This window comes from Ranitomeya variabilis, chromosome 5, assembly GCF_051348905.1.
Source record: "Ranitomeya variabilis isolate aRanVar5 chromosome 5, aRanVar5.hap1, whole genome shotgun sequence".
Lineage (NCBI taxonomy): Eukaryota > Metazoa > Chordata > Amphibia > Anura > Dendrobatidae > Ranitomeya > Ranitomeya variabilis.
Window position 1 is genome coordinate 390148578 of NC_135236.1, and position 18208 is coordinate 390166785.

The 18208-nt window shown below is 41.9% G+C and overlaps 1 protein-coding gene across 20 annotated transcripts in view; it reads right to left on the bottom strand.

Moving 5' to 3' along the window:
* FOXP2 (forkhead box P2) overlaps positions 1-18208 on the bottom strand; it is a 413441-nt gene that overhangs the window by 100817 nt on the left and 294416 nt on the right. The gene's annotated exons all lie outside the window — the stretch shown is intronic.

An 18208-nucleotide genomic window follows, 5' to 3' on the forward strand; every position in this document is an offset into this window, starting at 1 on the left:
GTATTAAGGGTAAATGGTATCACATTTCAAAATTCATATGCTGAAAGAAAAAATGTACAAAGCCAGAAAACCCCATTAACAAAGATTTGTCTCAGTTCAATAGATAATAATCACATGACACTTGGCAGCAGCACATATGCATGAATGAAAATTAAAACTAATGGTGAAGCCAACAACATTTCAAAGAGGTGGTAACATTTGTTTCTATACTCAAAATATAAGTAATATATAGCTAAACACATAATATAAAATGCATAAGCTAATTAGAATTAATTTGGGTAAATGGACATTGTAGTATATTGGATTCAGACAAATACAGACTATATAATGAACAATATGCATTTGAACATCATACAATTACACAAAAAATGCTAAACGGTGTAGATGCTTCACTGTAGAGTTGTGAGTGATCGCTTATATCAAGTCTTGCACTTACTGTTTGTATATAGCTTTATACATAGTTCCTTAGCATTGAATATACAGCAAGAACTTTCCAGAAGACCACCTCTTTAAGAGTATCAGCCCTTTACACGGATCAGACTTTATGACAGATTTTTCATAGTTTTAACCCCTTTATGACCTATGATGTATATATACGTCAAAGGTCACCTGCCCCTCTTTGGTGCGGGCTCTGGCGCATTCAAAATAAAACAATAAAAAAGTAAAAAATACACATATTTGGTATTCAGAAATGCCCAATCTATAAAAATATAAAAATAATTAATCTGATCAGTAAACGGCGTAACGAGAAAAAAATAAAAACGCCAGAATTATGTTTTTTGGTGGCTGCAACACTGCAATAAAATGCAATAATGGGCAATAATATCATCTTATCTACCCCAAATTGGTATCAATAAGAATGTCAGCTCGGTGTGCAAAAAATAACCCTAAACTCGGCCCCAGATTGCAAAAAATGGAGACGCTACAGTTCTTGGAAAATGGCACTATTTTTTTTTTTTTTTTTACAAAATCTGGATTTTTGTTTCACCACTTAAATAATAAATAAGCTATACATGTTTAGTATCTACAAACTCACAATGACCTGGATAATCATAATGGTAGGTCAGTTTTAGCATTTAGTGAACATGGTAAAAAAAATTTAAAAATTGTGGAATTTCACCACACTTGGAATTTTTTTTCCTTTCTTCCAGTATATTATATGATAAAATCTATGGTGTTGTTCAAAAGTACAACTCGTCCAGCAGACAACAATCCTTCGCATGGCAATGTTGATGGAAAAATAAAAAAAATATGGTTCTGGGAAGAAAAAAGCAAAAATGGGAAAAACCCAAGGTGGTAAAGGGGTTAAAGTTGAAAGACCCAGGTCTATTGAGTTTGACCAATAGTATGAACATGTTTTCCCAGAGGAAGGCAAAAACCCAGGAGGTAGAAGCTAATTGCCCCATATTAGGGGATAGCTCCTTCCTGACTCCAAATATGTAAATCAGACTAGCAAGCTTAGCAAACAAAATGTCAAAACTGCTGAAACCATCCCACAACATGTCTACCTAAATCGTGAAAATGTTGTATGTGTAGTGTGTTTCATTAGGCACTCTATAGTTTATAGTGACATCTGACTTTTGTTTGGATGGATTGCCTGGATTGAAGAAGTAGTTTAATAAATACTGAGATAACAGAGGCAGAGCCCTGTTTAGGATTCACTTTCAATAGTCAAATTGTAAAGCGACAGCACATAGAGGCCGATTTATTAAGACTGTAACAGCACATGCCAGTCTTAATGAAGTGTTTTCTAAAGTACAATGTGCCAAATTTATTAAGAAGCACACTTAATGAATTTGGTACATTTTCTTAGTGGCACGTGCCTCTATGCTACTCGTCAGACTTGTTACCGCAGTAATGGGCAGGCATGGCCACACCCTGGGTTCTCCCAGTTCTGCCTATTTTGCCAGAGCTGCTTCAGATTGGTGTGAAAAGCTTAAAAGTCAATTGTTTGCAATATTCTGCATTGGACAAAAATGTTGCTAGTTTTCAAACATTTTACACCAGTTTTCTGGCAAAAAAGAAGCCCCATGGTGTGTCTTTCTGGAGGACCCTTGACACATCCATGCCTTGCATTCACATTTAGAGCTACTGCAGGGAAATTGAGCTGCTGCAGATGGGTGCACCCCATTTTATTCAGGTGCCAGCAGTGGGACAATTTATTGTGGGAAGCCATTCTAATGTAATCAATTTTAGAAATGGAAACTCCTTTTAAAATTGTGACACTAAGAGCCAATTTTGAGACTTGAACTCCCATTCCATGCGTGATTAGTACTGTATAATTGAAAATATGGCCACTGCAGTTAGTGGCATAAGTTGTCTTGGGGATAATTTCTCAGTAGTACATCTAATATTCGAAAGCTCTTGTACTCCAGACTTATTATCATATGATAGTATAGAACTCAAGGGAAAAATTAAACCAGTTTTCTACACAAAGCATTCCATGATGGACCACCAATGAATATGAAAAATAAAGTGTTGTTAGGCTAAACTAATGACACTGTAGTGGTGGGGTGTACAAATTAGGTTTAATTTTATAACTCCTGATCAATAATGCATTAACTTTGAAATTATTTAAAACGTATACATGAATATTTTTACCTTATTATGTCAAAAATGTGGACGAAGTAATGACTGATAGGAGTTCTGAATATATACAATAAACTACAGTATAAAAAATATTGCTCTCATTTTTGTTGATTTAAATGCCCTAGCAAAATGTGGTAAAAATAGGATGGAGGGGTCTTTTTTCCTCTTGACGAAGGGGTGTTGAACATATCTAATATAATTTTAAAATGTGAATTTGAATTAAAATTAGATTCTTAGGCGCAAAATGTGTGAGTCTTAAACATAAGGATATTAGTGCTGATTACAGAAGAGTCTTTTGCATATATTGTGTCCTGCTTATTTTATAATCGGCCCTTTTAATGCATGCTGCACTGCATTTGAAAATAGCAGTTAATACGCATTGCTCTGGTAACATATCTATTCCCACACACGAGAGATAAAGGCACTAATGCTCACTTGCAGATTAAACAGAAGAAAGGTACAGAAAGACCAAATGTGTTATTTTGACTGCAAAGGCTAATATCAAACTATATTCGGCACAAGACATGTCAATGAGCATGTATATAACACAATATGGCAAAAAAAAGCAATTAGCGGGCCCTGTCTGTACAAAAATGGCTTAAAACGTGTTTATATTTTAGCGACCTGCTCTTGTCATATGTTTAGAGAACAAAAAAAAATGTTTGCATTTAACTGCTCAAGTCTTCGTATCCAGTTTATCTGCATTGCTTTCATTAGAATAGAGAGACTGTAGAGTATAATAATAGTCGGTAAGGTTTTGTCTTGATTGAATTTTTCAGAGGAATACAAAAGAACCTTGCCATTAAAATAGTCCTTTATTCTCTCGCATGAAGGCGAAAGGTTTTTAAAGTGTTGTGATGTTCAGTAATGAGCCTCTATCTAAATTATCATTGGTGACAAACTCACAAAGCACTTTTCGAGGACACATAGTTATGAAATGCCAGAGCTGCCACTTTCTTTCTTGTAATTATAGGCTAGCTTGCAGCCCTTCAATGATCATTTATAGAACAGCCTCCAGTGGATTACCGAGAACTTGAAAAACACATACATACCTCTGCCACATCTCCCTTCTCCGTTCTTTGCTATTGTTTACTAGTGATATGTAAAATAATAGAGCCTATTCATTCCCCTACTTAATTATGGCAATCAAAGTGCAGCAATGGCAAAGGATACAAATGAAATGCAGGAAGATTAAGTAAATAGGGTCGGCATTAACATAAAATTATAAATTTATATACTTAAAACTATTTCATGTCAAAAATATTCTCTTTTATGTCTTTCTATCTGTCTCAGGTATAACATATTGCTGTTAAAATATTCTCTATGATTTATAAATCAAGGATAAGATAATATTGAAAAATGAGGATTTCAGAATTTTCTGAGCAACTACCTAATTGCTGTTTCAAAATGCATATGCAAGGGGACATTTCATTAATCATTTAATCATGTACCTCGCAGGAAGTTATAACTAATGTTGCACATACCCTTTTCATATGAATGCTCCATAATGCTATCTTATGTATTTGATATATAGCATATGTCATAAATTATGCTGCTTCAAGGGGACTAAATGGGTTGTTATCCTTCAAGATGCTTATTACAAAAAACGTTATCAATTTCTTTTTTTTTCTATTGCTAGCTCTATTTCAGTTTTTCACGAGCCACCAATAATGCTCTCTCGAAATGGCAAAGGTCTGTAAATTACCCATGCAATCACTAACACCATTTCACAGACCTGTTCTATTTCTGCTGGTCTGCTAACAAGACGATTACACACAAATTACTGAATGTCTATGAAATATTTAAATGCATTCTACTCTACTATGCATTAATAAGAGCAAAGCAAGCTATGGAATTCTGGTTAGATCCACTCCCTAATGTCCCCTAATGAGCCTCTTACTGTGACTGCAGTTCAAACAGAAAGGTGAAGAAAAAATGCAAAGGGTTCCTTCAGAAAGGCAGCTTGAACAAACAGTGTGTGAGCCAGTTCTAATTTATGGGTCACTTTATAGGTATATTGATTTTTGTTTTGAAAATGGAATAAATGATGTGGTTGACTGGCATTCTTTAAAAACTGCATGAGACTGAGCGGGGTCTTAGCCTCATGTACACAGTGTGTAAATGTGAAGCCTTTTCTTTCAGCAGATATTTAATAAGAAGTTAACTACAAAGCACAACAGCACCTAGGAGAATCTGTGAGTGGCATATACAACATCAGAAAAGCTGAATGGTTTAGCTCAGTATACTAGGCAGGATTTAAATCCATTTTTTTATCCATAGAAGTAATTTCAATTTAGACAAGACTGATAGATATTTCACTAATATCTATTTTAGTTGAACTGATGCCCAAATATTCTCCTGGAATTTATACTCCCTGATTTTCCATACATATTTGTGCTTTTTTCTGATTTATATACATCATATATAACAATTACTTAAAATATATACTGAATTTTTCATTAAGTCATTGCGGTTAAAAACGAGTTACGCCTAATAGAGTTGGGTGAATTTACTCAAGTGGAACTGAATTCTTCTCGAAGTTAACAGTATGCAGATTTTTTGTAATTTGCTTGGTGCCGATTCAGCAAATAAGGGCTGGCTGGCCAGCATTTTGCAAAATTATAGAGCTAGTAAAAAGTAAAAACAAAAATAAAATTCACCTATCACCATTTAGGCCACACTTAATTCTTTGCTCCATATCGTCCTCAGTGTTGACTGCTGAAACCCTGGGTCTTTTCACGCTAGATTGGGATGTATATGTGCAGGGATGTCAAAGTCCTAGCCTTGGCCTGAATTCCTGGTCTATAGTGTGCAGGGTAAGGTTGGTGTGTTTCAACGCAAGTTGTAACATCAAGATTAAGTTAACTAGTGACGTGCATGTGCAGGGATGGCTCAGGTCTAGTCATATGCAGAAGTCCTGGCCTAAAGTGCGTGTCACAAGGTTGCAACGTCAAGACATCCTGACATCAACCTTATGAAGTACATGCACAGGGATGTCCCAGGTCTAGTAGCAGTCAGAAATGCCAGCCAAGCGTTAAGATGCTAAGGATTGCAGTACGTGTCAGCAGTAAGGAGAAATGAGGATTGCATGCAGGGTAGTAAGCAGCGAAGTTGAGCAGCGAGATCAGTATTAGTTGGTTTTTCTACTACATCTTACATTTATAATGGCTAATAAGGGACATTCAATTCGCAGAGAGTAAATTCACTGCAAATCCTATTTCCTAATAAAAATCAGCACAAATTGACAAATTTGATTCACATCAGATCTACTCATCTTTTCCACCTGTATAAGGGGCCTTATCTCCCTACAGAAATATAAAGGGATTATCAGGACAAGTCCAGAGTCACTCACGCATTTTTACAACCCGCATACCTGCCAAGTTGGGTTTACCATCAGCATGCATGTGTCCTATTTATTAAAATGTGAAATGTGTCTGTCAGTTCAGGTGAATAGGTATTAAGCTCCTCTGAAATACATTACTGAAGAATCATGAAAAACATCTTTTTTTAAAAGGTTAATTATGTTTGCTACTTCCTAAAAACATTGGCACAATAGCTTATGTGCCGACATTGATTTCTTCAGTTAGCATTGCATTAGCTGCATATTGTTACTCTGATAGGATAACCACTTGCAAACCTATCTAGCAAACAAGCGGTGTTTACATCTGTATAAACATGCTTCACGTACAACACTTTATGAGAAGCTCTAAGGGTCTAAAATATGAAATATGGTCCACAATTACTCTGTTCACACTAGTGAAAGGAATTCTTTCTTTAACTGATTTAAATGGCTTGTTTAAGTGATGGAAATGGCCTCTTTACCTGCTTCACTGTAGCACTGGGATCATTTATCAAGTTAGGAAAGCGTAAGCGGCAAAACTAGGCTAATTTGCTTTGACTGTATTTTCTATTTGTCTTAGTTTTGTATACGAATAGCATCCCTGACATATTTTTCAGAATTAAATATATACTTAGAAATAATAATAGGAAGTTATGTCTAAAACCCAGCAAAGCTATATTATTGTATTCATTATGATCATATATGAATAGCGCCTGTTATAAATTTAGTACTTTTAATCTTCACTTATTTGTTAAACAATGTAAACAAACAGTGCCCTCTTTAGTATTGCAGCACTGTTAGCTAGTGACCATTCTATTAACCCTTTAAGGAATAGGGAATTTTTCCATTTTGCGATTGTATTTTTTTCTTGCCTTCTTCTAAGAGCCATGCGCTTAGTAACCCGATGTTTACCCTGGTTACAAGTAAAGACATCGCTGAATCCGCGTCACACACGCCTATTCAGCGATGTCTGCGGGAGATCTAGCGACGAAATAAGGTGCTGGCCTTCTAGCTCCGACCAACGATGTCACAGCAGGATCCTGATCGCTGCTGCGTGTCAAACACAACGATATCGCTATCCAGGAAGCTGCAACGTCACGGATCGATAGCGATATCGTTGTTAAGTTGGTCAGTGTGAAGGTACCTTTAGACCTTACACCCATACATTAATCCCTGTTCTTTCATCAATAGTGTCTTGTGATGAGTCACTTCTACTGTAATGACCTGGAGTTCACTAGAGTTGACTATCAGTTGTTAATGCAATTAAATGATAAACCCCGATCCTCATTTGTTATAGCCACTAAAGATACCACTGAGATTAGTTTTGAAAGAAAGGCAGCCATGAATGCTAGGTCACTGTAAATCATTTATTATAATAGAAAAGAAAGGCAAACAAGTATATTTAAGCATTTTTGGTTCACAACTTTAAACAATAAAATGAATCCCTTGTCAGATAACACAGGCAGATGTTTTACAACTGAAGCGCTCTCATGTGACGTTGAATGTACATTTCCCAATGACTGTTATATGTCACTACAAGGATGTCAGAATGTTGCTTTTTACCAGTGCTCCCCGCTTGCCATTAGACATGTAAACATTTCATGCTTGTATGTTTCCCTCCAGAACAGCATCCTCCTCCTGTGTTGTAGAGCCTAATGGTGCTTGCTGAGTGCTCACTTATTTGGTTATCCATAATTCAGAAAGCAGCAGCATTTTACAGAACGGTGCAGCAGTGAGATGAGTGTGTAAACACTGTCTACATGTTTGTTTATTCCTCATCTTAGTTACCTATTTATATGATTACATGGAGTACACACAAATCCATCATGTTCAGCCTATCATAATTCTTTGTCATATTAATCTAAGGGAATACAAACTAAATCCTCTGTGCCGCCTGACAAGGAAACACATTGCTAATTCCATACATGGAAATCATAGTAAATTAATTTGAATAAGCTAGAATATGACTGGTTATATTTGTGTACACTGCTCTGGATTAAAAAAAAAATATTGGGGGAGAAGAGGCTTTTAAAGCAGTAATACTTGAAAATGGTTTAAAGGAAAAACACTGTGATCCCAGAAAGAAAACATATACTGTTTTAGTCTGGTAAACTCACAAGGAGACCACTTCCCATGTCTGCCTACTCCCTGACACCCTCTCAGGAGTCACAGGCTGTTAGATATATGTGCATTCACATCAGTCTGTCAATCTGTCATGATTCCACCACACAGCATGTCTTGGATGCAGTGAGTGACTGCTCAGCCATCCATAGTTACATGTTGTGAATTTGCTTTTTGCTCCCTCTAGTGGTTACTAGTTTTTTGACTCTGGTTTTTCTGTCATTCCTTTTATCCGCACCTGGGTCGTTAGTTAGGGGTGTTGCTATATAAGCTCCCTGGACCTTCAGTTCAATGCCTGGCAACGTAGTTATCAGAGCTAGTCTGCTGTGCTCTTGTCTACTGATCCTGGTTCCAGTTATATCAGCTAAGTCTGCCTTTTGCTTTTTGCTATTTGTTTTGTTTTTGTATTTTTGTCCAGCTTGTTCCAAATCTATATCCTGACCTTTGCTGGAAGCTTTAGGGGGCTGGTGTTCTCCCCCCGGACCGTTAGACGGTTCGGGGGTTCTTGAATTTCCAGTGTGGATTTTGATAGGGTTTTTGTTGACCATATAAGTTACCTTTCTTTATTCTGCTATCAGTAAGCGGGCCTCTCTGTGCTAAACCTGGTTCATTTCTGTGTTTGTCATTTCCTCTTACCTAACCGTCATTATTTGTGGGGGGCTTCTATCCAGCTTTGGGGTCCCCTTCTCTGGAGGCAAGAAAGGTCTTTGTTTTCCTCTACTAGGGGTAGCTAGATTCTCCGGCTGGCGCGTGTCATCTAGAATCAACGTAGGAATGATCCCCGGCTACTTCTAGTGTTGGCGTTAGGAGTAGATATATGGTCAACCCAGTTACCACTGCCCTATGAGCTGGATTTTTGTATTCTGCAGACTTCCACGTTCCTCTGAGACCCTCGCCATTGGGGTCATAACAGTTTGCCAGGCCAGTATTAAATGTTTAATGCATTGCAGAAGAGGGATTATAAGAAAGAAGATTCTGAGTTTTTTTTTTTTTTTCTTCTTCCCCTTTACCTCAGAGTGGCTATGCTTGCTGCAGACATGAATGTCCAGACCTTGATTACAAGTGTGGACCAGCTGGCTACTCGTGTGCAGGGCATACAAGACTATGTTATCAGAAATCCTAGGTCAGAACCTAAAATACCGATTCCTGAACTGTTTTCCGGAGACAGGTTTAAGTTTAGGAATTTCGTGAATAATTGTAAATTGTTTTTGTCCCTGAGACCCTGTTCATCTGGAGATTCTGCTCAGCAAGTAAAGATTGTTATTTCGTTCTTACGGGGCGACCCTCAGGATTGGGCTTTTTCGCTGGCGCCAGGAGATCCGGCATTGGCTGATCTTGATGCGTTTTTTCTGGCGCTCGGTTTACTTTATGAGGAACCCAATCTTGAGATTCAGGCAGAAAAGGCCTTGCTGGCTATGTCTCAGGGGCAGGACGAGGCTGAAGTGTATTGCCAAAAATTTCGGAAATGGTCCGTGCTGACACATTGGAACGAGTGTGCACTGGCCGCTAATTTTAGAAATGGCCTTTCTGAAGCCATTAAGAATGTTATGGTGGGTTTTCCCATTCCCACAGGTCTGAACGATACTATGGCACTGGCTATTCAAATTGACCGGCGGTTGCGGGAGCGCAAAACCGCAAATTCCCTCATGGTGTTGTCTGAACAGACACCTGATTTAATGCAATGTGATAGAATCCTGACTAGAAATGAGCGGAAAATTCATAGACACCGGAATGGCTTGTGCTACTACTGTGGTGATTCTACACATGTTATCTCAGCATGCTCTAAACGTATAGCTAAGGTTGTTAGTCCTGTCACCGTTGGTAATTTGCAACCTAAATTTATTCTGTCTGTAACTTTGATTTGCTCACTGTCATCTTATCCTGTCATGGCGTTTGTAGATTCAGGTGCTGCCCTGAGTCTCATGGATCTCTCATTTGCTAAGCGCTGTGGTTTTACTCTTGAACCATTAGAAAATCCTATTCCTCTTAGGGGTATTGATGCTACACCATTGGCAGCAAATAAACCGCAGTATTGGACACAGGTTACCATGTGCATGACTCCTGAACACCGCGAGGTGATACGTTTCCTGGTTTTACATAAAATGCATGATTTGGTTGTTTTAGGGCTGCCATGGTTACAGACCCATAATCCAGTCCTGGACTGGAAGGCTATGTCAGTCTCAAGTTGGGGCTGTCGTGGTATTCATGGGGATTCCCTGCCTGTGTCTATTGCTTCTTCTACGCCTTCGGAAGTTCCGGAGTATTTGTCTGATTATCAGGATGTCTTCAGTGAGTCTGAGTCCAGTGCACTGCCTCCTCATAGGGACTGTGACTGTGCTATAGATTTGATCCCAGGCAGTAAATTTCCTAAGGGAAGACTGTTTAATCTGTCGGTACCTGAACATACCGCTATGCGTTCATATATCAAGGAGTCTCTGGAGAAAGGACATATTCGTCCGTCTTCTTCTCCTCTTGGTGCGGGATTCTTTTTTGTGGCAAAAAAGGACGGATCTTTGAGACCTTGTATTGATTATCGGCTTTTAAATAAGATCACTGTCAAATTTCAGTATCCTTTACCGCTGTTGTCTGACTTGTTTGCCCGGATTAAGGGTGCCAAGTGGTTCACCAAGATAGACCTTCGTGGTGCGTACAACCTTGTGCGCATTAAGCAAGGTGATGAATGGAAAACCGCATTCAATACGCCCGAAGGTCATTTTGAGTACTTGGTGATGCCTTTTGGGCTCTCCAATGCGCCTTCAGTTTTTCAGTCCTTTATGCATGACATTTTCCGGAAGTATCTGGATAAATTTTTGATTGTTTATCTGGATGATATTTTGGTTTTTTCTGATAATTGGGATTCGCATGTGGAGCAGGTCAGGTTGGTCTTTAAAATTTTGCGTGAAAATTCTTTGTTTGTCAAGGGCTCAAAGTGTCTCTTTGGTGTACAGAAGGTTCCCTTTTTGGGGTTCATTTTTTCCCCTTCTGCTGTGGAGATGGACCCAGTCAAGGTCCGAGCTATTCTTGATTGGACTCAGCCCTCGTCAGTTAAGAGTCTTCAGAAGTTCTTGGGCTTCGCTAACTTCTACCGTCGTTTTATCGCTAATTTTTCTAGCATTGTGAAACCTTTGACGGATATGACCAAGAAGGGCTCCGATGTAGCTAACTGGGCTCCTGCTGCCGTGGAGGCTTTCCAGGAGTTGAAACGCCGGTTTACTTCGGCGCCGGTTTTGTGCCAGCCTGACGTCTCACTTCCCTTTCAGGTTGAGGTGGATGCTTCGGAGATTGGGGCAGGGGCCGTTTTGTCGCAGAGAGGCCCTGGTTGCTCTGTTATGAAACCTTGTGCCTTTTTCTCTAGGAAGTTTTCGCCTGCCGAGCGAAATTATGATGTGGGCAATCGGGAGTTGTTGGCCATGAAATGGGCATTTGAGGAGTGGCGTCATTGGCTCGAGGGTGCTAAGCATCGTGTGGTGGTCTTGACTGATCACAAAAATCTGATGTATCTCGAGTCTGCTAAACGCCTTAATCCGAGACAGGCCCGCTGGTCATTGTTTTTCTCCCGCTTTGATTTTGTTGTCTCGTATTTACCAGGTTCAAAGAATGTGAAGGCCGATGCTCTTTCTAGGAGCTTTGTGCCTGATGCTCCTGGAGTCGCTGATCCTGTTGGTATTCTTAAAGATGGAGTTATCTTGTCAGCTATTTCTCCGGATCTGCGACGTGTGTTGCAGAGATTTCAGGCTGATAGGCCTGAGTCTTGTCCACCTGACAGACTGTTTGTCCCGGATAAGTGGACCAGCAGAGTCATTTCCGAGGTTCATTCCTCGGTGTTGGCAGGTCACCCGGGAATTTTTGGCACCAGAGATCTGGTGGCCAGGTCCCTTTGGTGGCCTTCCTTGTCAAGGGATGTGCGGTCATTTGTGCAGTCCTGTGGGACTTGTGCTCGAGCTAAGCCTTGCTGTTCTCGTGCCAGCGGTTTGCTCTTGCCCTTGCCTGTCCCGAAGAGACCTTGGACACATATCTCCATGGATTTCATTTCTGATCTTCCGCTATCTCAGGGCATGTCCGTTATCTGGGTGATATGTGATCGCTTCTCCAAGATGGTCCATTTGGTTCCTTTGCCTAAGCTGCCTTCCTCTTCCGATCTGGTTCCTGTGTTTTTCCAGAACGTGGTTCGTTTGCACGGCATCCCTGAGAATATTGTGTCAGACAGAGGATCCCAGTTCGTTTCCAGGTTCTGGCGATCCTTTTGTAGTAGGATGGGCATTGATTTGTCGTTTTCGTCTGCTTTCCATCCTCAGACTAATGGACAGACGGAGCGAACCAATCAGACTTTGGAGGCTTATTTGAGGTGTTTTGTCTCTGCTGATCAGGACGATTGGGTGACATTCTTGCCGTTGGCTGAGTTTGCCCTTAATAATCGGGCTAGTTCCGCCACCTTGGTTTCGCCTTTTTTCTGCAACTCTGGTTTCCATCCTCGCTTTTCTTCGGGTCATGTGGAGCCTTCTGACTGTCCTGGGGTGGATTCTGTGGTGGATAGGTTGCAGCAGATCTGGAATCATGTGGTGGACAACTTGAAGTTGTCACAGGAGAAGGCTCAGCGCTTTGCCAACCGCCGCCGCGGTGTGGGTCCCCGACTACGCGTTGGGGATTTGGTATGGCTTTCTTCCCGCTTTGTTCCTATGAAGGTCTCCTCTCCCAAATTTAAACCTCGTTTTATTGGGCCTTACAAGATATTGGAAATCCTTAATCCTGTATCTTTTCGTCTGGATCTTCCTGTGTCGTTTGCTATTCACAATGTATTTCATAGGTCCTTGTTGCGGCGGTACATTGTGCCTGTAGTTCCTTCTGCTGAGCCTCCTGCTCCGGTGTTGGTTGAGGGCGAGTTGGAGTACGTGGTGGAGAAGATCTTGGATTCTCGCCTCTCCAGGCGGAGGCTTCAGTACCTTGTCAAGTGGAAGGGCTATGGTCAGGAGGATAATTCCTGGGTGGTCGCCTCTGATGTTCATGCGGCCGATTTAGTTCGTGCCTTTCATGCCGCTCATCCTGATCGCCCTGGTGGTCGTGGTGAGGGTTCGGTGACCCCTCACTAAGGGGGGGGTACTGTTGTGAATTTGCTTTTTGCTCCCTCTAGTGGTTACTAGTTTTTTGACTCTGGTTTTTCTGTCATTCCTTTTATCCGCACCTGGGTCGTTAGTTAGGGGTGTTGCTATATAAGCTCCCTGGACCTTCAGTTCAATGCCTGGCAACGTAGTTATCAGAGCTAGTCTGCTGTGCTCTTGTCTACTGATCCTGGTTCCAGTTATATCAGCTAAGTCTGCCTTTTGCTTTTTGCTATTTGTTTTGTTTTTGTATTTTTGTCCAGCTTGTTCCAAATCTATATCCTGACCTTTGCTGGAAGCTTTAGGGGGCTGGTGTTCTCCCCCCGGACCGTTAGACGGTTCGGGGGTTCTTGAATTTCCAGTGTGGATTTTGATAGGGTTTTTGTTGACCATATAAGTTACCTTTCTTTATTCTGCTATCAGTAAGCGGGCCTCTCTGTGCTAAACCTGGTTCATTTCTGTGTTTGTCATTTCCTCTTACCTAACCGTCATTATTTGTGGGGGGCTTCTATCCAGCTTTGGGGTCCCCTTCTCTGGAGGCAAGAAAGGTCTTTGTTTTCCTCTACTAGGGGTAGCTAGATTCTCCGGCTGGCGCGTGTCATCTAGAATCAACGTAGGAATGATCCCCGGCTACTTCTAGTGTTGGCGTTAGGAGTAGATATATGGTCAACCCAGTTACCACTGCCCTATGAGCTGGATTTTTGTATTCTGCAGACTTCCACGTTCCTCTGAGACCCTCGCCATTGGGGTCATAACAGTTACATAGTTATTAAGGTTGAAGGAAGACTTTAAGTCCATCTAGTTCAACCCATAGCCTAACCTAACATGCCCTAACATGTTGATCCAGAGGAAGGCAAAAAAAACTCCATGTGGCAAAGAGTAAGCTCCACCTTGGGGAAAAAAAATTCCTTCCCGACTCCACATACGGCAATCAGACTAGTTCCCTGGATCAACGCCCTATCAAGGAATCTAGTGTATATACCCTGTAACATTATACTTTTCCAGAAAGGTATCCAGTCCCCTCTTAAATTTAAGTAATGAATCACTCATTACAACATCATACGGCAGAGAGTTCCATAGTCTCACTGCTCTTACAGTAAAGAACCCGCGTCTGTTATTATGCTTAAACCTTTTTTCCTCCAGACGTAGAGGATGCTGTTATGGTCCTGGTGGTTAGGAGCACCCGAAATGACCTGATGGTTAAAATGGAAAACCTGGGACAAGCTCTGAGGAAGTGGTAACTGTACTGACTGCAATCCCTAATCCTATTACACACACTAGAAATAGCCGTGGAGCGTACCTAACTCTCCCTAGACTCCTCTTCACAGCCTAAGAGCTAACTACCCCTAAAGATAGAAATAGCAGCCTACCTTGCCTCAGAGAAATTCCCCAAAGTAAAGGTAGCCCCCCACAAATATTGACTGTGAGTTAAGAGGGAAGTAACAAACACAGGAATGAAACAGATTTTAGCAAAGGAGGCCGAATCTTCTCTAGATAGACAGAGGATAGGAAAGGGAACTATGCGGTCAGTATTAAAAACTACAAAAACCACGCAGAGTGTGCAAAAAGACCTCCACACCGACTCACGCTTCCAGCTAGCAAGGAAATATCATAATAGCAGGCTGGACTAGAAACATAGCATGTACTGAGAAATATATTCAAAAACCAATGAACAGCAAATGACTAGCAAGGACTTAGCTTCTGCTGGAGTAGACAGGTCATCTGAGAAATCCAAGAGAGGTCTGAACCAGTACTGAGACATTGACAGCTGGCATGAACTAACGACCTGGGCAGAGTTAAATAGGGAAGCCAGCAGAAGCAATAAATGAGGGCAGCTGAGAAAGCCAACCTGAAAGATCAGCAGTTCCACTCAAAGCCACCAGAGGGTGTCCAAGGACAGAACTCACCAAAGTACCATTCACGACCACAGGAGGGAGGCCGAGAACGGAATTCACAACAGTACCCCCCCCCTTGAGGAGGGGTCACCGAACCCTCACCAGAGCCCCCAGGCCGATCAGGACGAGCCAAATGAAAGGCACGAACCAAATCGGCAGCATGGACATCGGAGGCAACAACCCAGGAATTATCCTCCTGACCATAGCCCTTCCATTTAACCAGGTACTGAAGCTTCCGTCTCGAAACACGAGAATCCAAAATCTTCTCCACCACATACTCCAACTCCCCCTCAACCAACACCGGAGCAGGAGGATCAACGGAAGGAACCATAGGCGCCACATATCTCCGCAACAACGACCTATGGAACACATTATGGATGGCAAAAGAAGTAGGAAGGGCCAAACGAAACGACACAGGATTGATAATTTCAGAAATCTTATAAGGACCAATGAAACGAGGCTTGAACTTAGGAGAAGAAACCTTCATAGGAACATAACGAGAAGACAACCAAACCAAATCCCCAACACGAAGTCGGGGACCAACACAGCGACGGCGATTAGCAAAACTTTGCGCCTTCTCCTGAGACAACGTCAAATTGTTCACCACGTGAGTCCAAATTTGTTGCAACCTGTCCACCACAGAATCCACACCAGGACAGTCAGAAGGCTCAACCTGCCCTGAAGAAAAACAGGGATGAAAACCAGAATTACAAAAAAAAGGCGAAACCAAAGTAGCAGAACTAGCCCGATTATTAAGGGCGAACTCGGCCAATGGCAAGAAGGTCACCCAATCATCCTGATCAGCAGAAACAAAGCATCTCAGATAGGTTTCCAAGGGCTGATTGGTTCGTTCGGTTTGGCCATTTGTCTGAGGATGGAACGCTGAAGAAAAAGACAAATCAATGCCCATCTTAGCACAAAAGGACCGCCAAAACCTAGAAACAAATTGGGAACCTCTGTCCGACACAATGTTCTCTGGAATGCCATGCAAACGAACCACATGCTGAAAAAATAATGGAACCAAATCAGAGGAGGAAGGCAATTTAGGCAAGGGCACCAAATGGACCATCTTAGAAAACCCATCACAAACCACCCAGATGACAGACATCCTTTGAGAGACAGAAAGATCAGAAATAAAATCCATGGAAATATGTGTCCAGGGCCTCTTTGGGACAGGCAAAGGCAAAAGCAACCCACTGGCATGAGAACAGCAAGGTTTGGCCCGAGCACAAGTCCCAAATGAATGCACAATAGAACACACATCCCGTGACAAGGAAGGCCACCAAAAGGACCTGGCAACCAAATCTCTGGTACCAAAAATCCCAGGATGACCAGCCAACACTGAACAATGAACCTCAGAAATAACCCTACTAGTCCATCTATCAGGGACAAACAGTTTCTCCACTGGACAGCGGTCAGGTCTATCAGCCTGAAACTCCTGCAGCACCCGCCGCAAATCAGGGGAGATCAAAATCACCCCCTCTTTGAGAATACCAGCCGGCTCAGAGAATCCCGGAGAATCAGGCAAAAAACTCCTAGAAAGGGCATCAGCCTTCACATTCTTAGATCCCGGAAGGTATGAGACCACAAAATCGAAATGGGAGAAAAACAGTGACCATTGAGCCTGTCTAGGGTTCAACCGCTTGGCGGACTCGAGGTAAGTCAGATTCTTGTGATCAGTCAGGACCACCACGCGATGTTTGGCTCCCTCAAGCCAATGTCGCCACTCCTCGAATGCCCACTTCATAGCCAACAACTCCCGATTGCCGACATCATAATTACGCTCAGCAGGCGAAAACTTTCTAGAAAAGAAAGCACACGGCTTCATCAAGGAGCCATCAGAACTTCTCTGAGACAAAACAGCCCCTGCCCCAATCTCAGAAGCATCAACATCGACCTAAAAAGGGAGCAAAAGATCTGGCTGACGCAACACAGGGGCCGAAGTAAAACGACGTTTAAGCTCCTGAAAAGCCTCAACGGCCGCAGGGGACCAATTCACCACATCAGCGCCTTTCTTCGTCAAATCAGTCAAAGGCTTAACCACACTAGAAAAATTAGCGATGAATCGACGGTAGTAAAAATTAGCAAAGCCCAGGAACTTCTGAAGACTCATCACAGATGTAGGTTGAGTCCAATCATAAATGGCCTGAACTTTAACAGGATCCCTCTCGACAGTAGAAGGGGAGAAAATGAAGCCCAAAAAGGAAACCTTCTGAACTCCAAAGAGGCATTTAGAGCCCTTCACAAACAACGCATTGGCACGAAGGACCTGGAGCACCATCCTGACCTGCCTCACATGAGACTCCCAATCATCCGAAAAGACCAAAATATCATCCAAATATACGATCTTGAACCTATCCAGATTCTTCCAGAAGATGTCGTGCATAAAGGACTGAAACACAGATGGAGCATTAGAAAGCCCGAATGGCATCACCAGGTACTCAAAATGGCCCTCGGGCGTATTAAATGCTGTTTTCCATTCATCGCCCTGTTTAATACGCACAAGATTATACGCCCCTCGAAGGTCAATCTTGGTAAACCAACTAGCCCCCTTAATCCGAGCAAACAAATCAGACAACAGAGGCAGAGGGTACTGAAATTTGACCGTGATTTTATTGAGAAGGCGGTAATCTATACAGAGTCTCAGAGAGCCATCCTTCTTGGCCACAAAAAAGAACCCTGCTCCCAACGGCGATGAAGACGGGCGAATATGCCCTTTCTCCAAGGACTCCTTTACATAACTCCGCATAGCGGCATGTTCTGGCACAGATAAATTGAACAGTCGGCCCTTAGGGAACTTACTACCAGGAATCAAATTAATAGCGCAATCACAGTCCCTATGAGGAGGTAGGGCACTGGACTTGGGCTCATCAAATACATCCTGGTAATCCGACAAAAACTCAGGGACTTCAGAAGGAGTGGAAGAAGAAATTGACATCAAAGGAACATACACCCTTGACAACCCCAACTAGACACAGACATTGATTTCCAATCCAGTACTGGGTTATGGACCTGTAACCATGGCAAACCCAACACGACAACATCATGCAAATTATGCAACACCAAAAAGCGAATATTTTCCTGATGTGCGGTAGCCATGCACATGTTCAGCTGAGTCCAGTACTGAGGTTTATTCTTGGCCAATGGCGTAGCATCAATCCCCCTTA